This window comes from Triticum aestivum, chromosome 3B (assembly GCF_018294505.1).
Source record: "Triticum aestivum cultivar Chinese Spring chromosome 3B, IWGSC CS RefSeq v2.1, whole genome shotgun sequence".
Classification (NCBI taxonomy): domain Eukaryota; kingdom Viridiplantae; phylum Streptophyta; class Magnoliopsida; order Poales; family Poaceae; genus Triticum; species Triticum aestivum.
In genome coordinates this window covers 48,490,314-48,508,164 of record NC_057801.1, presented here as the reverse complement: position 1 = coordinate 48,508,164, position 17,851 = coordinate 48,490,314, and positions in this window count along the sequence as shown.

Genomic DNA, 17,851 nt, shown 5'->3' with positions numbered 1-17,851 from the left:
GTGGGAATCCCTCATGCTTGCGTGACACGGAGGGCACAATAGGACAGCAACATAACCACAAGCAAATTAAATCAATCATAGCAATTCATCGACCACCAATAGGACAACGAAAATCTACTCAGACATCATAGGATGGCAACACATCATTGGATAATAATATGAAGCATAAAGCACCATGTTCAAGTAGAGGGTACATCGGGTTGCGGGAGAGTGGACCGCTGTAGATAGAGGGGGGAAGGTGATGGAGATGTCGGTGAAGATGGCGGAGGTGTTGGTGTAGATCGCGGTGATGATGATGTCCCCCGGCGGCGTTCCGGCGCCACCAGAAGCAAGGGGGAGATAGCCCCCGTTCTTCTTCTTCTTCCTTGACCTCATCCCTAGATGGGAGAAGGGTTTCCCCTCTGGTCCTTGGCTCCCATGGCTTGGGAGGGGCAAGAGCCCCTCTGAGATTGGATCTATCTCTCTGTTTCTGCGTTCTAGAATTTTTCCCTGGCACCGTTTCCTTTATATCTGAATATCCGTAACTCCGATTAGGGTGAATCTTTCGCCCAGATTTTTCTCATAAAATTAGGTTTCTTGCGGCAAAAGAAGAGCGTCAACTGCCTTACGGGTGGCCCACGAGAGTGCCAGGCGTGCCCAGGGAGGGTGGGCGCGCCCCCTGTCTCGTGGCCACCTCGGGCACTGCTTCGCGTTGAGTCTTCCTCCTGAAAATCCCAAAACTTCCAAAATAATTCTCCGTCCGCTTTTATCCTATTTGTATTTCGTCTGATATTGGGTTTCTGTGAAACATAAAACATGCAACAAAAAGGAACTAGCACTGGGCACTGGATCTATATGTTAGTCCCAAAAAATAGTATAAAAAGTTACCAATAGTATATGAAAGTTGTAGAATATTGGCATGGAACAATCAAAAATTATAGATACGATGGAGATGTATCAGCGCCCACCTTGGGGCAGGTGTCTTAGCGACTTGTTGGTGAAGTTGCAATTTTTTCGATCCCCATCATCATGGTTTCCGGCGGTGGATTGACTGAAGGCCGCGAGATCCGTCTTGGCGCGGTCGTTTTCATCACCGACGATTCCGCGTGCATACGTGGTGTCCTTCTCTGGCAGCCGTTGACCCAGTATCGGCTGGCTCCGATGATGTCTTCTCTCCCTGCTGTTCGCCACCGCAAGCGATCCGGTCGGTCGCGGCTTCAGCAGTGGGTGAAGCGTGCGGTGGTTCGACATTCGGCCACCCATCAAGTCGCGGCAATCGAGCCCAACGAAACTCTCCATGGCTTGTTTGACTGGCTCCATCGAGACCGCATCCGAGTGCGATAGCAGCGACCCTGTGGTTGAAGTTTTGATGGTCGGCGGACCATGTAGTCTGCATGTTTTCTGCTGTTAAGACGGCGGAGATGGTGGCGGCGATCCGTCATGCGTCCACGAGGAGTACCATCTCGAACCACTCTCTTCGCAGCAGAGGGAAGAACTTCGTCGCCGCAACATGGATGCACTCCACACACCCATCGTTGGAGAAACCCCCGAGGCTCGGGCCTTGGAAGAGGTGCGCTTGGCTAATTTGGTTGAGCACACTCGACTGGAAAACCTCCAGCGCGCACTCGACGAGCGTGCTCGAGAGCGGATCCCTGAGTCTAGTCGACGACAGCTTTTCCCGCCTCCACCTAAGGTATATCGCACTCCGATTCAAAATCTCACACCTGCGGCCCAAATAGCAGAGTCAATTCAACCTTCCCATTCGGAGGATGGCAGAGGTTTGATGCAGATCCGGGCCTTACTCCGGGCAGCAGGAGAACAGAACACAACAGTGTCTTAGTAGCGGAATAGGATTCATAACAGATTCGAGGTAGAGGATATTGTTCAATCGGCCCACAGTCCAAGATCGCCCCTGCAGCGTGAAAGCCGTGGGCAGTATGATCACCGACTCGACCGCAACAATTATCCTCGAGTGCCCACACCTCCTCCGAGGAGTGCATCATATGTGCCTCGATAGCACGATGATAGACGCCTTCACAGTGGCGAGCGCAGACACTACAAAAAAAAGACACATCCGTGACATTTTGGGCCAAACAAAAAAATTTTCTGTCATACATATGACACTTCTATGACAATAATTGTGACAAAACCCGGTATCATCATAGATGTGGTGGGCTCCTACTTCTATGACAAAAAATCATGACAGAAAATGGGCTTTTCATCCTGGGCAGGCCGGAGACGCAGCTGCATGACATTCTTTGGGCCGTCCATGACGGAAAAAACGTGCTAGAAGCGAGGGGGAGGAAAATTTCGGGGAGTTGCCGATTACGGTGGGAGGTCGGGGGCCGAGCAATGCGCGTTTCTCTCGTACACGTACGCGCGTGTGTGCGAGGCGTTGGCTCTAACTGAACCCGAGCGAGGCGTTGGGCTCTAACTGAACCCGAGTGATTGCACTGCAGGCTACGCGTTACTAAACCCAAGCGATCGATCGATGGCTGTTAACTAAACCCGATGGAGCGATTCTTTCGCTACTGCTGCTAACTGAAGCCGATCGATTGGATGAACAATGAGCGTTGCGGGGGGTGGATGAACAGTGAGTGGTGGCTTTGCCTCTGGATGAACAGGACCCCGTGGTGTGGAGGGCTGGATGAACAGTAGATGCTGGAGGGGTGGCCGTGGAGGGGTGGTTGAACAGGGCCCCGTGGTGTGGAGGGCTGGATAAACAGTAGATGGTGGAGGGCTGGATGAATAGTAGACGGTGGAGTGGTGGTTGAACAGTAACCGGTGGAGTAGCGCGCGGTGGAGGCTGGATGAATAGGAGCCCGTGGAGGCTGGAGGAGGTCGACGGTAGCCCGTGGAGGCTGGAGGAGGTCAACGGGGGAGATGAACAGTATCCCGTGGAGTCCCGTTTTGTGGTACGCCACACCCCTCCTGATGAACAGGACCCCCGTTTCAACCGTAGCGCTCCAACACAAGTCCGTTTCATCCGTTTTGCAGTACGCCACACCCCTCCCGATCAACATGACCCCCGTTTAGACCGTAGGAGGTCTGTTTCCTCCGTTTTGCGGTACGCCACACCCCTCCCGATCAACAGGACCCCGTTCTGAACGTAGGAGGTCCGTTTCCTCCGTTGTGCGGTACGCCAGGCCTCGTTTCCATCACCTGTTCCGTCCAAGCCCTCCCGATGAACACGACCACGCATTCTGTTCTGACCCAGCCGGTTGGCTCCCCATGAACACGACAACGACGCTGTTTCTCCGTTCCGACCCAGCCATTTACACGAGCCCTCGCCGTACGTATGCGTGAGTAGGCGTTTGAGACCCCGCCCGTATGTACACAACGTGGCCGTATTTTCTTTCTTGCACCCTGGCTGATGTACGTATGTGTACATGCTACGTGTGCACCTCTACTACAACACGTGCGCGCCTCTACAACGACCAGTATGTATGTACACATTCGCAACCAGAATGACAACGCTACGTATGCTTCGACCAGGTGGGTCCCGACTGCCAGGCACTTCCTTGCATGCGAAAATGTAGCTGGTGGGTCCTGGCAGTCAGAGGGGTGAATCGTTTTTTTTTTGCCCGGACGCACTTCCTTGCGTGCGAAGATGTAGCTGGTGGGTCCCCGGAGTCAGGGGCGAATCGTTTTTTTTGCCCGGACGTACTTCCTTGCATGCGAAGATGTAGCTGGTGGGTCCCAGTAGTCAGGGGGAAATGTTTTTTTGCGAAATACGGTGGCCCGTCCGGTGGGTCCCTGCTGTCAGGTCGAGGAATAATTATTTTGCACGTAATAAGGAGGCACTTCCTTGCTGCGGCCGTGGACCCAGCTGTCAGCCTCTCCGCGTACACTCCACGTCCGATGGAAGTCATTCCTTGACCACGTTGACCATGCCGCGCTGAGAGCACCAGGGCGGTGGACAACAGCGAGGCCTAGGAAGGGGACGACACAGAGCCGGGGAAGACGCGGCAGTGGATGCCCACGCGTAGAGGAGTACGAGGGTTCACTGGTTCGCTGCGGTGTGAGGCTGCCGTTGCCGCAAAATAACAGGGGGTGTGGGTGAGTAGAGGAATGGCCTAGCCAACGGTGGGAGTAGTAGGGGGCGGTGACGCCTCCGCAGCATCGCAGACGGTCATGGGAGGCAGGAGCACGAGGCACGACCAATGCTGGTTTGGGTGGCTGGAGCAAGAAGACCAGAGGTTGAAGAAGCACTACGGTCGTTGGATGGACATCGTACGGTCACTGGAGCTAGAATCGTGCATATTGACTAAGTTGACAAAGCCCTCCGTCCCCGTCAACTTAGTAGGCCCACAAGTCAGCTTGCCACTATACTGGGTCCCAGCTAACAGGGGGAGTATTCATTTTTTTGTGCATAATAAGAAGGCACTTTCTTGCCTGCGAAGATATAGTTGGTGGGTCCGAGCTGTCAGCGGCGGTAACTTTTGTTTCGCGAAATACAGAGGCCCTTTCGGCGGGTCCCCGATGTCAGGTGGAGGAATCATTGTTTTGCGCGTAATAAGGAGGCATTTCCTTGCGTGCGGCCATGGACCCAGCTGTCAGCCCCTCCACGTACAGTCCACTTCAGATGCATGTCGGTTGTTGACCACGTTGACTAGGCCGCGCCGAGAGCACCAGGGCGGTGGACGACGGCGAGGCCTAGGAAGGGAACAACACGGAGGCAGGGAAGACTCGGCAGTTGTTTCCCACGCGGAGGGGAGTATGACTGTACGAGGGTTTACTGGTTCATCTGCCATCGCTGTAGAATAATGTGGGTGAGTAGAGGGATGGCTAGGCCAGCGACGGGAGTACGGTGGGGCGGTGAGGGCTGCGCGGCAGCACAGCCGGCAACGGGGAAGAGGGAGCAGGTAGTCCCGCCGGCGCTTGTTTGAGCGGCTAGAGCAGGAAGAGCAGAGATTGAAGAAGCACGACGGCCGTTGGATGGACATCGTACGGTCACTGGAGCTAGAATCGTTCATATTGACTAAGTTGACAAAGCCCTCCATCCCCGTCAACTTAGTATGGCCACAAGTCAGCCTCCCACCATGGTGGGTCCCAGCTAGCAGGGGAGTATTCATTTTTCTATGCGTAATAAGGAGGCACTTCCGGTGGGTCCGAGCTGACAGCGGGGGGAATGTTTTTTTCGTGAAATACGATGGTCCGTCCGGTGGGTCCCAGCAGTCAGGGGCGAATGTTTTTTCGTGAAATACGGTGGCCCATCCGGTGGGTTCCAGCAGTCAGGGGGGAAACATTTTTTCCACGAAATACTGATGGCCCGTCCGGTGGGTCCCTGCTGTCAGGTGGAGGAATAATTATTTTGCGCGTAATAAGGAGGCACTTCCTTGCGGCTGTCGTGGACCCAGCTGTCAGCCTCTCCACATACAGTACTCTTCCGATGCAAGTCGGTCGTTGACCACATTCACCATGCTGCGCCGAGAGCACCACGGCGGTGGACGACGGCGAGGCCTAGGAAGGGGACGACACGGAGCCGAGGAAGACGCGGCAGTGGATGCCCACACACAGAGGAGCATGAGGGTTCACTGGTTCGGCTGCGGTGTGAGGTTGTTGTCACCGCAGAATAACAGGGGGAGTGGGTGAGTGGAGGGATGGCCTGGCCAGCAGTGGAAGTAGTATGGGGACGGTGAGGCCTCCGCGGCAGCATAGCCGGCCACGGGAGGCAGGAGCATGCGGCACGACCGGCGCTGCTTTGGGCGGCTGGGGCAAGAAGACCAGAGGTTGAAGAAGCACTACGGTCGTTGGATGGACATCATTGACCACGCCGTGCCGAGAGCACTAGGGAGGTGGACGACGGCGAGGCCTACGAAGGGAACGACAAGGAGCTGGGGAAGACACGGCAATTGCTGCCCACGCGGTGGAGAGTACGAGGGTTGACTGGTTTGGCTGCCGTCGCCGGAAAATAACAGGCGGTGTGGGTGAGTAGAGGGATAGACAGGCCAGGGATGCGAGTATGATGGGGCCGTGAGGCCTGCCCGGCAGCACTGCCGGCCACAGGAGGCGGGAGTAGGCGGTTCCGACGGTGCTGGTTTGGGCGGCTGGGGCAGGAAGATCAGAGACTGAAGAAGCACGATTGCCGTTAGATTGACATCTAACGGTCTGACGCTAGTAGAGTCGATTGTTGACTAAGTTTCTTTTCTGCGAAACCTTGTGTACGCATGAACTTGGTAGGCCCACAAGTCAGCCTCCAAATCTGTGGCAGACAACATAAAGCCCATTTGCTATTTTTTATAATTTGCAGCCCATTTGCTAATTCTTAAGTAATTTATTACAGCCCATTTTCTGCCCAGGACCACGGTCAAAAAGTTCAACCTTATTTTGCATATTTCGGTGGAGTCCGAACTGTTGTAATCCCAAAATGATGAGCATTTTTTTAAGAACTTATTGATTTGCCAAAAAAATCGTTTTGTTTTTGTGAGCAAATAAGACATGGGACAATTGAGTTGATTTAAGGGAAAACCAGTGGTAAAAAAAATCAGCACTGGGTGGGAAAAAACAACAAAAATAAGGATGTAAATATGAAAAGGGAATTTCATGTGTTTTAAATATAATGATACGTGTATATGAACTAGTAAAACTATAGGTAGAGATTAGAAAACGGATGTAGGACATGCGTTTCAAGAGGAAAATAGAACTGGGCTGTGTGTTTGATTCAGTAAAAAAACTGTCTGCGGATGTTGTAAGACAAAATATAACTAACGCAGGCGGGCCAGAGGCCAGTAGATACCTGCTGGATCTTTGTGTCCCGTTCTCGTCATGGGCTGGGCCTGTTAAAAACAAAACCAACCCTGGGCAGTCTGCAACCCAGTTGAAACTTGCTCGACCTGAAAAAACAATATACGTGCTCAATAAACGAGAGAATTCTGCAAGTACAGACTGATAACTGGGATGCAGCACGGATATTGTTTTTTTATCATGATAATAAGTCCATGCACTTGTTTCGAAAAAATTGGAGAACTAGGAATTCGAACGGCGGGTGCTTATGCTACCCATCAAATAAAAATCAGGTGCCTGAAAATTCGTTTCGAAACAAATGATTCAGCTTTATATCCACGCCGACCCTCAGCATGATGGTTGGAAGCAAATGCAAGTTCATACCAAAAGATCGTTAATAACAATACCAACTTGCGGACGACAAGGTAGTACAACTACCAATACCTAACTACCTTATAATCTTTTTACTCCTGGCCCTAGTGTTTGTCTGGTAGAAAATCTTGCAGAGGACCCGTTCCCGCTCCTTCTCTTGCTCCAGGTCCCCGAGGTGGTACTGGTGCATCACCTAGTTGGTCCTCTGCTAGTCGAAGTTCTTGTTGGTGTGCAGCACCAGAACCTTTTTTGTTGCCCGTCTGCCGGCCATTGACCATCACCGGCAAGGTATTGCCGGTCTTGTGCCACATCGCGTGCATGCCGCACTCCGACTGTATCTTGCGACGCGTCCACGTGCCCCTTTTGAACGCCCTGGAATTGCACTGGAAGAATTGCTTCCTTAGGCCACTCAGTGTGATACCTGTAGTATTGTGGAATACAGGTTTTAGTGTACGTAGTTGGCATTTTCATAACATCTTTGGCATGTTGCAGTCACTTGTTTCACGTTTTATTAACTATCAAATTGTAATTGCTTCACCAGGTCTGGGTCTAAAAAGAAAAATAGAGCTATAAACAAAGGAATATGTTTGTGCAAGTAGACGGCCGATCGGTGTCTTACCTAGAAGTTTCTCAGGTTGGGTGTAGCATATGTTGTGCTCGCTGTCGATGGTTGGTATGAACAAATCGATGAGATACTGAAATCTCGCGCTGTCAGCACTCACTTTGGCCTCAAGGTGCTCGGTCAGCTCCTGATCCGTGGGATCGAACTTGACGCCGCCGGCAGCAGCGGCCAATCCTTCTTCGACTTGCATCGGTAATTCTAGTTATATGGTACTCAATGTATGATCAATCGACTATTTTAAGTGAATGATGAAAGATTTCGACAGATAAGTGGTACTCCAAATCTGAAGTCCAGAATACCTGAACACGCCGTCGGGATTCTTGTGTCACCTGACGCGCAGCATGTTGTCACGTCAATTCAATGTGTGGACATGATGAATAATTTGACCGACATATACTAGTACTGCTACTGTACTACTTACTAGTCGTATTTAGTGTCACAATTTATACATAGGTTTAACTAACAAGTACGCACTTGAAGCCTAACTGATATATATATATATATATGGCTTCTGCATAGCATCTCCATCATCATTATCAATACATCCTACGCAGGTGAGTTAGGATGCACTTGATCCCAGAAAGGTATCTATCCTTCAAACCAGAGGAGTACTTCAAACTAACAACAGTACATAATATCCAACAAAAGAGGGTCGTGCTACAGCAGCAGAATACATGGCTCAGTCTAGATATCAGCACGAATCAAGTTGTGCATATTTGCTGTTGGCATGAACCACATCGCCGCATGTCGGGTTTGCAAAAGCCATCCATCGCATGGAAGCTTGATGCCTTTGACACACTGAAGATTACCTGGCAACAAGCTGTGTCGATGAATCTCTGGATATGGTGATTCATGAAACCTATGGTATGATGTGTAAACACAGCCCCCTCACAATGGAAGTTGCATAGCATAGTAATCACCGCCGGTGATATGATCGATGATTGGTTGGATGATCGGATAATTGAGCCCGAGGAACAAGGAGTGGTTGCCGAGGCTGTAAACCCACCTCCAGTTGAATACGCCTGGCCCAACAGAGTTGGGATCTTTCTCGAACACGAAACAGCCATAGCCATCAATGTCACGAATGCCCCATGCATTGTACTGCATGTGGTTTGATGTAATGGTTTGGTCAATTTGGTATGTGCGAATGAGCATCAAATGACCACCATCAGCTAAACGAGCGATAAGCCACCACCCATCGGCTGGTATGATTCCAGGTCTTGGAATCATGAAGGCCAGCGCATTTGCGTCTGCTGCAACAATTCAAATTGGAGACTAAAAGGACAAAAATAAACAATCATGTTCAGAGTATGTGTGGAATTAAGATTATTATAACAGTGACACATATCATAGACAGAGAATTGCAATGCCGTGGTCATAATCATACCCCAAGTTAAAAAAATAAGCCAATGGCTTTCATATTCTAGCAACATGTCATGGTTCAAACATCATGTAACAATGAGAGGAAAACAGCTATGATAGCGCCTACTCATATTCTACCATAGCACTTACTACTACTGTTCTCATATCAACTCTAAGCAATAACATGTGTTGTTATAAAAATCTTGTAAACGAGAGTAACATATAGCAATCATGATGTTATGCTCATAATATGTATTCTAACAATCATTAGATGCCAATTGTTCTCATATCAACTCTAACAATAACATGTGTGGTCATAAAAATCTAGGAAATGAGAGGAACACATAGCAATGATGTGGTTATAGACATGCTATGCATTTTAAATTTGTAACAAATGAACAGGCAGTCGTATTCATAAGGTAAAGATGAGATGAGATAGAACAATTACACGATGATAGATTCCACCAGTATAGGCAGCCAATCTATGCGTCGACCGTGTAAACGATGTCATCGTGCACTATAGCATCACACAGAAATGTTGCCTCAACAGGATTGATGATGAGCCATAACCATGTATGGCGACCGGATTCCAGATAGACTAATCCCATGTTGAACAAGGCAATGAGCTTGTAATCCATGTAGTCTTCTGATGGTGTGGGCACTTCGCAGATTACAACTTTCTGCAAATAGAGGTCGAGCCAAAATCTTAACGCGTCTCGCGCGTAGTAGGCAGGAGTGTCCGGCGGGCTGCGAGGCTCGATGTCGGCGGTATCCAAGGATGGAAGGGTTATCTCTCGCTGGGTGTAGATATCCACGAGACGCCACGGACTACCGGTGTGGTGGATGAGGACGATCCAGTTGGCCTTCATGCCCGCCCAGTAGTGGCCGCGCATGAAGGACAGGTGGATGGGTAGTGGTAGCATGTCGAAGGGCACCACGGCAACCTTCGTAGGATCGTCAAGTCGGTGTCTGGGCCACCTGCGAGGATCGGGCATCAGCAAGCAGGGTGTCTTGAAAAGAGCCGACCGGTTGCAGACGAGTAGACGGTACAAAGACACCGAGCATGCGGCCAGATGGATGGTGCTGAGTAGGTCCATACGACTACAGATCTGCTCCAAGAGAACATCGGGGAGGGAATTCCAATCGCGGCTCTGCGTGTCAGTCGGTTCTGCCATTGGGGTTTTCGGTGCCTATGAGCCAGCGGGGAAGTGGATTCGGGCAGGCGAGCGAAGAAGCTTCTCCTCGTGTGGCCGAGCAGTGAGCGGGGGGATATGGTACGCGCGAGCTACCAAGGAAGATGGCGCGGGCGGGCGAGCAGTGAGCGGGGGTAAATGGTGTGCGGCCGATGATGGGGAAGAGAGGAGGAAGAAGAAGAGAGGAGGAAGAAGAGTGGAAGATGGGGAAGAAAGTGCATTAAATCTCAATTCTACTAGTACTACTACCAGGATATACCGTCCTTCGGAGTGTAAATAGTTACACCAATGACATATGGGTCTACCACAAGAGGGCCCATACGTCAGTTAATGGAGGACAGAGGTGCGTAGGCATATTCGCAGAAGCGTGCTCTGCTCGCAAACATGATGGCAGTACTGGGTAAGGCTAATTTAGTAACAGCAACACGCTGGTTCAGCTTATTAATTACGTGTCCCATCTGCTGCAGCGTGTATTGTCGCTTCACTGCGAAGACTAGTTGAAAAGTTCTCTCTGACCGAGATGGGGAATAATGGATCGCGAGGACTTCCTTTCTACAGTATCCCTATGCCTCTACGTTCACTTCACTCATTTTGCTTCGTACCTAGTCACTTGTTGAAATCTGTAGAAAGACAAATACTCCGTATTTGGGAACAGAGGGAGGCTTTTACTCCGTACTATTTGGGAACACAGGGACTATGACCATATGGAGGGAACAGAGGAAGCTTGAAATATGAACATTTCAATGGCAGGGAGTAAGCCCATGCATGCATGCAACATGCAACAGTCACACGTACACATGGACGCACGCAACACTCATGCACCCATGTGGCACACAGCACACGACGCAACACACACAGCTCACGCTCAAGTGCTCAACCTACTCCCTACATCCGTGAAAGACTGTACATTTAGAGATTTACACATTGACCAGGGCATAATTAACGCCCAAAAGTAGTAGACTTATGTGTGCATGCGACCATTGAGAAAAGAAGATTAAATTAAGGCCGTTGCATGATGTAATTAAGGATAGACATGTAGCCTATACCTATAGCACAAGTTGGTGCATTAGTCAATCAATATCGATTTAGATTAAAGGCTAAATGCACTGGAAGTGTAGATGTACATTATGTACCACACTCTTTGTTTTGTAGCCGATGTACACTCTTTGTTGGAAGACCGAGGGAGGACACGTGCATGCACTCACATACACAGCCAGGGCGGTTCGCGTGCAAGGGTTGGACTCGTGTCGCACCTGCGTAAAGTTTTGTTTAACTGATTTCTTTGCTCTGCCAACTGACAGGTGGGACCTAGAAACTAGGTGACAATTTAACCAGTCAACAAAGTGCCACGTCGACTATGTGGCCGGTCAGTAGGGTGCAATATGGTGCTCTATGAGAGCTAGTGATCGTATAATCGCCGCAAAACTATATATAGTGACCGTAAAGAGCGTATTGTTACATATGTTGGCCGCCAGTGTATTTTTCTCGTTTCAAATTAAGCCATATTAATCGGAAAGGACGCAGTATGGACTACTACTACTACTAGTACTCCTTTGATGTGTCCCATCAACTCGCCGAACGAGGAGAAGCTTGCTTACTACGCCTCTCCCTCGCCCACGCGCGCGGTGGTTCACGGGACGGGGAGAGGGTTTTGACTACAGCGCCCTCTCCCTCTCCCTCCCTCTCCCTCTCCCTCACCCTCGCCCTAGCGGTGGACGTGCAGCAGTTCAATCGATGTCAGATTGCCAGAAGCATATTGTACTATAGTATCATCATTGTTGGACCTTTCGAAGAGGCGAAGATCCAAGTGCAAGGTTCACACGAGTACGAACTGTTGAACCTCCCGAAGAGGCAAAGAGCCAAGCGCAAGGTTTTATAGGAGTTGTCGTCCTAGTAGGAGTGTACTACAACTATAGCAAAAGATGCTACTGTATGATGCCGCTGCGTCACGTATATCCAAAGTTGTGCCACCTTTTTTTCTCAAAGAGCATGTTGGAGCCCGTGCAACAACCACACAAGTTGCACGTACACATAACACATTTACTAGTAATAAATTCTAAAGGACAAATGTCAGTATGCCACACAAGTTCATCTCCAATTCATGTGATAAATTTGTGCACGACTAGTCTACATATATTCATAGCGCTACCATTCACAATTACCGTACTCCACTTACACGTTATAGATGGGCTACATGCATGTCCTCCTCCAAGTTCCAGTCCCAGGTGTTCTTCATGGATGGCACGATCCATAGCGGTGGGCAACGGGAATCATTGTCGCAGCTTTCTAGTCCGGTTCCACACGATGGAGACTCATTCAAGCTGAAGTGGCATAAATCAGGGATAGCGTGTCCCAGCATGTCGTTCATCCAGCGGTGCGCAATGAAGACACAACCATGCTTTATGAATGGCAGGCCTTCCGTGTCATGCACGGAAGGTGGCATCCGCTTCACAATGGGGTAGTTGTCCCCGATGAAAAGCGAGTACTCTCCAAGAGTGTTCCTCGGCACCCACGTAGCATCACGGGGGTCGAACTCGGCGTTGTTCATCTGGTACACGTGGCATCCCAGATCTGGACACATGGTGATGTACATAGTCAAGGTCCATGCATAATAATGTTGTGCTCAAATTTGGCGGTCAGTAATACTGTGCAGCAAATAGTACTACTCCGGTATAGAGGAAGTAAAATAACCGACTTATTATATATAGCCACTCTTGGCTACACGGATGAGATAGTAAGACATGGAAAAACAAAAATGGTGGCAGCTAGTGGGTTCAAGTCTTCAAGGGCCTAGCTAGCTATACGCGTCCTCCAAGGTAAAAAGTACTCCTACTAGGACTACTAAGTATACTACTAGTACAACAATGAAAGAGAAGGCGAGAGGGTTAAAAATGGAATACCTGGGTAGATGGTGACGGTCCGATCGTGGTAGATTGTGTGACCATGTTGCACATCAGTGGTACCATGGGTAACGACTACTAAGATAGTTGATCCCAATATGCCAAAGTCAGCTACAAGGTTCCAAGTTAGACCGAATCACGGATGCAAATGCGCAGCCAGGATCGGCAATCTTATTTTGATCGAGGGATGACTGGTCCCTGCAAAATAATGGAGTACCGTTAGGGATGCAAATGATGGTTTGCGCATTCCGTTTGTAATCTCCCGTACCGTAGGATGGCAACCAGATGAAACAAGTCCCCTGGCTTGTCACCATGAAGATGCGACCTAGATGGCGCACGGCGTCTTCGAACGTGTAGGGGTACAAATCTGCCATCGCCAACATGCGCCAGCCTCTGCCGTTACTACGTCTTTCATTGATGGCAATCCTTATGTCTAACACCGCAATGAGATAGTAATCGTCGTAGCCGTCTCGCTTTGTCGGCGGGTCCGCAATTGCTATCTTCTTCAATCTCATGTAGGCATCATCATACGTATTCAAGCCCAGCCAGTCTGGAAGGCCGATCCCAATGGTGGAGAAGGGGTCTACCGGAACGGCCGCACTGTTGTGGATGTTGTGCAAAATGATGGTGGTATCCGGCCGGAGGTATGCAAGCCAATCTTCGTTGGCACCGACCCAGACCTATATATAAGACGGTGGGCAGCGGAGAAATTACGGGATGGAAATGGAATAACTAAGTACTACATGATCAAACTCCATTACTGACCTGCTCATCGGACAAAATCTGACTACCTCTCAACATCGGCAACTCTAGCAGAGTCAACATGCAACAATGGCCAGGGAGCGGTGGACTGTTCGAAGGATTGTCCCATAGAAGAACCTTCTCCTCAAGGACGCATGGAAGACCAACAAGCATGACCTTTCCCCAAGCCTGTTTAAGCAGCGTCTTGAAAAAGTTGGTGTAGGAAGCACCGAGTCTTGTGGTGGTGAGGACGTCGGAGCGGCGTGCGATTTCTCCCAGAGGATCATCGTCCAAGGTCTCCCAGCCCCGATGAGGAGGAGAACCGCCTGGCGAATCCATGGGAGCAGCGACGAACTGCCTTCTCTTCGGGGGGAGGGGAACTGGCGAGGAGGAGATAAGAGCGTAGTAACCGCAAGGCCTCGTCCCTTCCAACTATAGATCGTTCCTCAGCGAAGGGGTGAGGCTATTATTTACTACTAGTACTAGCATTATGGAACGTTATGGGATTGCATTATATTGTAAATAATAGCACTAGTAAGAAATTTTTGGCACTAGGTAGTAGTTTTTGGCGTGGATTAAGAAATTTTGGGTATGTTTTTGCCATTTTTTGTACACGCCAACTAGTGTCAAAAAATGTCTTACATTATGTGACGAAGGAGTACGTACTCATACTGTAGTAGTACCAGTACTACTTTTCTCAACTAGCAGTGCGATGTACTGTACTTCTAGTCTAGTCTAGTATAGTGCACCAGTTTTGAACTCTTGAATCTCAGGGCCAAGGAGCTACAGTTGGAAGTGGAGGGTACTACTGTTCTCTAGAACCATCGTTGTACTATCAATGCAGGGGAAGTACACCTGCGTAGTGGCCTAGTGGGTACTCTCAGTGCTATATTCAGCCGCTCCTCTCACGTAGGAGTAGCTGGCCTACTCAGCCGCTCCTCTCATGCACACACTAGCAGCCTGTTTATCAGTGACGGTTACTGCGGGGGTAGAACATTTGAGTTATTTGATACAACGAGACTAGGCTTTTCGCTTCCATTTGTGGAGGTGTAATGGATCTCATCGAACTTTGTTAGTAGTTCCTTCTTTATGAATGAGATGAAGCAAAGCTTTTGCCTCTGTTTAAAAAAAACACGTCAAGAGGAATTTCTTTTATAGTAGAGACGATAATGGAGTGAAGTCCATGCGTGCAACGCCACAAGCTACAGAGTAGTAGTAGAGCACTTTACGTACGGAGCCATATTCACAGTTCCCAATGCCCCGCCAGGCTTTTCCGGCTCCTCGGGCTTAATTGGGAGGCGCTAGTTTAAATATGCTACTAGCTGACGAGGAAGCTGCAAGCGAGGTGCGGCTAGGGCGAGCACACAAGCCACGGGATGTTGGGGAGGAAAACCCGTTCACGTGGCTAGGCTGTCTAGTGCACCCAGATTGTGGGGTCGCACGTCCGTTCGACTTCAAAACTCAAACTACTACCTCCGTCCTGGTTTATTGGTCCCCATTGTATTTCGTGTCAAATTTTGACCATAGATTGAACTAGCAAAATGTTCTTGCATGTCACAAAAAATTATATCATTAGAAACTATGTTCAAATACGAATCCGGTGATATAATTTTTATTGACATGCATTAATATTTTGTTAGTTAAATCTTTGGTCAAAATTTGGCACAAACTATGAAGGGGACCTATAAACCAGGACAGAGGTAGTACCCGTGTAAAATATGGCTCGCAGCGAAGTGTAGTAGTACTATTTTTTTAAAAGGCCGCCGTGCGTTCGGCCGGGATCGAACCCACAAAACCAGGTATACACTCCCGCGACCACTAGTAGTACTCGTTGGAGTACAATGCAACCTAGAATCGCCTTTTGTTGCTAGTAGTACGTACATTGTTCCTTACAAGAAACCCCTAATAATGCAAGAAACCACTAAAATGCCAAGAAACTACTACCACTTGCATACGTGGCAGACTTAAGATAAGACTACCTTATCAACCATTATACATGCTCTTACCAACAAAAAATCCTCGAGTGACCTCCTACCTCCGGCCCGTCCACCTAGTCATCCTCAGCCATGGGACGCAGCTACCGCCGCCGGTAGAAGGCGAGGTCAGAACCTCTGGCGGTGTGGAGCCCATGTTGCGGCAGCCCGGATGCCAGCTCCGTCTGGCGCTCACGGCCGCTAGCTAGCCAAGATAGCTCCGCCCAACTGCTTGTCTGCAAGGTTTGCTAGCTAGATTGGCACGGTAGCGCGGCGGCTTGCTTGCGCGCGCCGCGGTCAGGCCAGCCATTTGGCTCGAGCGAAGGCCAGCGCGGCGGCTTGCTCGCTCGTGAATCACGCTCGGGCCAGCCTGCCAACCCGTGCGGAGGCCAGCGCGTTGTCCGGCCTGTCCGGCGGAGCGGCGGCCAACTCGGTCATCACCGGCGCCACCGACGAACATGCATCAGTACTGTTTGAAGTAATATTCAGGAAAAATAATGATTTGAGGGGGAATAATAGGATAGAGGGTCAGATGTAGGTCCCTCGTGTCAACGGTCAAACAAAATGTGTTGGTTTAAGCTGCCTCGTCAGCACGGACGTGTGGGCCAACCCTGTCATAAATGGGTTTAAACAAACCTAATCGGTAGGAGTACTAGGTAGTAGTTTTTGGCATGGATTAAGAAATTTTGGGTATGTTTTTGCTATTTTTTGTACAATAGATTCTTCCTAGTGCTGGTTGAAAGTGGTAGTTTTTTGTTAAATACTCTACATATTGTAAGTAGGAGTGAAAGTTAAGCTTTGGAAGCCAATAAGCAAGGCTAGTTACATAGTGCATATGTGTACATGATTGAAAGTAAATATCAACCATGAGTGACTAATATCTTGATGGAAAACTCGAAACTATGGAATACTAGGAAAAAATGCATGGTTGGAAATACTAGCAATGTACATGTCCGTTGCAACGAATCATAATTAGAATAATATGTATTCACAAACTTGGTACAAAACACTCTAATTTTGATATACATATGTTTCAATTAGAATATATTCCTTGGGCTGCTTTGGTGAGGTCAGGGAGGGATGTGGTTGGTTTTAAGATACTAATTACGGATTTTTCTGCAAATTGGTAGACAAGTGGGATGTTGGTGAGAAAAGGCAACAACTTACCTCACAATCGTTAGATATAGATCTAATGGTCAGAAACGACGGATGGCACACACACCAGCATCACCAACTTAGTCCTGTGTAGGAGTACTAGCAAGATCCGTGCATTGCACGGAACATCAAGATGCATTTTTTTATAAAACACTTGTTGTGATTGACCCTTGCGGGAGTAATCTCATGTGTAAAAACTAATGATATCTCGAGAAATATGAGATAAGGTGAAGAGGAGTGGGGTGTGGTGGTGGTTGGTGGTCGGACTGAGCTGAGGCATGGGAATTGACGACGCCGGCAGTGGCCACCAGGCCAGTTTGTTCCAGAGGCTTCCTTTCTTAATTGCTCAACAATGAGGTTTGTTGGAAATAGGGATGAACGAGGAAGGCCTTGTCTGCAAATGTGGAGACGGGTGCGGGTATCTTTTAGTTTAATTTCCATTCGTCAAATATAGATCGGATGGTCTATATTGCAAGATGGCACACGTACCATCATCACCACCTCGGCTTTTTATAAGAGAAGAAATATAAGTATGGAGATACAAACGTATTATCGATACTTGCTTCCATAAACTAGCTTCTACATTCTATTCAACGCCTCGGCATGTGGGGTCTTAGCACACAATGACTTCTCGACTGTGTAAAACAAAGATTTTCCCATCGCCGACAAGGAGGGGGTGACGGCAGCATGCTTTTTGGCTTGCTCTAGTCCTAGTATTCATACTAGGTGGTCTAAGCACGTGTAGATTTATTCTTTTTCACGTCTCGTGTTCGCCGTACTGCCATGACTGTTAATGAATAGACGGTAAGTTATTCACGGGGAAACCCT